We start from the raw sequence: 2,344 nt of genomic DNA on the forward strand, positions 1-2,344 counted from the left end.
CCAGCCGGCTGAGACGCTGGGGCGGCTGGGCCTCGGCGGAGCGGGCGGCCGCGCGTGCGCAGGCGCGGTCTGCACCGCCACCCCCGCCCAGCCGCGAGAGCCGGGGTTCCTCAGTGATCTTCCGCGAGAACCCGGGAGGCTGCTTCGGGTGCGCCCGCCCAGTGGCCCTGCCAGGTCTGCAGCCGCTTGTGCTGCAGCTGGCCTAGTATAAACGTTGGCGACTCAGGAGCAGCGGGAAACCTGGACTTGATCCCACACCAGAACCGCGTCCTCTCCTCTCCTGCCACCTGCGCGAGGCGCGCGCCCCGCTGCTGGCTGCAATAGGAGGGCTGCTGCTCTGTGCCCATGGGGTTCCTTTGGGTAAATTTGGGCACAGGGTTTTGACCAGGAGAGCCTGGGCAAAAATTATGTCAGTGGCAAAACAATGACAAGTGGTAGAAGCAGAGAGGGACCCAGAGGCAGAAGGAAGCCCAGCCCCTTTTCTGAAGGTCTTCCTGCAGGTACACTGAGTCTGAGGATGGCGGATCACTGCTGCTGGGACAGATTAGGGTGCCGAGGCTGAAGGGCTCCGAGGCCCGGGCCTGTGAGGTCGCGCTGCCACTAGTTGTGGGGACCTTGAATTCCCTCTGCAGTGCTGACTGTGCAGCCCTGGGAACTTCTCCACATTTGGGATGAGAAAGGAGGGTAGGAGGAAGTTTCTGCTCCACCTCTCGGCCTTCTTACTCCTCCAGTCTTCCTCGCAGGCTTAGGAACAGATAAACTTCTGGCTCGACTTTGCAGAGCGTGCAGGGGAGGAGATCTACCGCAGATTGCGAGGCAAGGGTGCTGGGACTGAATTAGGAAGCGGGTACTGAAAAGTAGGAACGTGGGAAGCGCCCAGACGCGGGTGCTAATAGGAGGGGCAGAAGGAGGGAGGACTAGCTCGGGGCTGAGGACCCCCTGACTGGGCTAGGTCCTGTGAAAACCCACCGAAGACCTGCACAAGACTTGTTTGTTCGCAAGAAGCCGAATCAGAAACGCCCGCCCTCCCCCTTGTGATTGGCTGGCACCTGCCTGGATTAGGAAATTGTCACATTAGTATTGGCCGAAGTGTACTGACTTCAGGAACAGTCAGCAAACCAGCGAGAAATGGGGCTGGTGCATTTCGGGAAATGGAGTTTTCGCACCCCAGGACCCTGCGCTTCGTTTAAAATCGAAAAAAATTGTATTTTGTGATTTAATATTTATTGAAGTCAGTAGTTAATTCTCTTAGGGGAAAGAAAAATAAAATAAAGTTGAAGATTTTCAAAAACTATTTTCAAGTGGCTTTGAGCTTTTGTTTTTATTTTCCGGCACACTTTTTGTCACAAGTGACCCAGTGTGCCTAGGCATCAAGGACACGCAAATGCGGTCCTTACTTTCAACAAGCTTACCACAGTCTCAGAAGAACGAACTTCACATGAATAAGTAATTGTAAAGCAGTAATGCGCTCAACAGTGCTATAAGGAAGGCAGAGAAAGTCCTGGAAATAAGGACACTGCCTAACTCTTATCACAGGAGTAGGAATCCTTCAGGAAAAAGGAGGGGGAAAACATGGAAGGCTATGGGAGCCTCAGGATTACCTGGAGAATAAAACACAAATGACTCCATAGGTAAAACTGCAAAACAGGCAAGATCATATTCCCTTGGAATTTATAGTCTCTCTTTTCAACAAGTTTTAAAATATTCTGTGAGAGAAATTTGTCATCACTGGATTATAAAACTCTTTGGAGAAAGGATAACTTACCTAGAGGCTTTGGGTTGTAGTGGGAAAATTATGCGCTTTATTTTCCAAATATAAATTTTATTCCATGCACTAGAAAGATATGTAACTCTGGGCAAATTCCTTAATTTTCCTATGTCCAGATTCTCCATGTGTAAAATGAGATAGCTTATCTTCTTCTTAAAATTTATGAGGATAATCTGTGGGTACTCAAAAATGTCAGTATCCTAGGGTCTCCCATCAGGATCTGAGAGATGACAGGGATTTCAAGAGGTTGCTAATTTAAGCTTGATCTATAGTTATTGGTTTCCAGTTTATCACCATCATCAGATTACAAACTCATCATAGCATTCCCAAAGCTTCGGTTCTTAGAAGATCCCTAAAATCTTAGATGGCTATAAATTCACTTTGTGGATTGCAACCCATCACTTGCAAGCTCAGGGAGAATGGGGCATAACCAAATATCCATTTGGTCAGAAATACCACTGTCCTCCAATAGTTGCCATTATGAAAGCAAAGATAAAAGAATGGATCCTGAAACTCCTGGTATTTAGTGCAAATTATTTTAATTGACTATTTTGTTTTTAAAATTAGAATTAAAAG

The sequence above is a fragment of the Octodon degus genome, unplaced genomic scaffold (assembly GCF_000260255.1).
Source record: "Octodon degus isolate 3935 unplaced genomic scaffold, OctDeg1.0 scaffold00229, whole genome shotgun sequence".
Taxonomy (NCBI): domain Eukaryota; kingdom Metazoa; phylum Chordata; class Mammalia; order Rodentia; family Octodontidae; genus Octodon; species Octodon degus.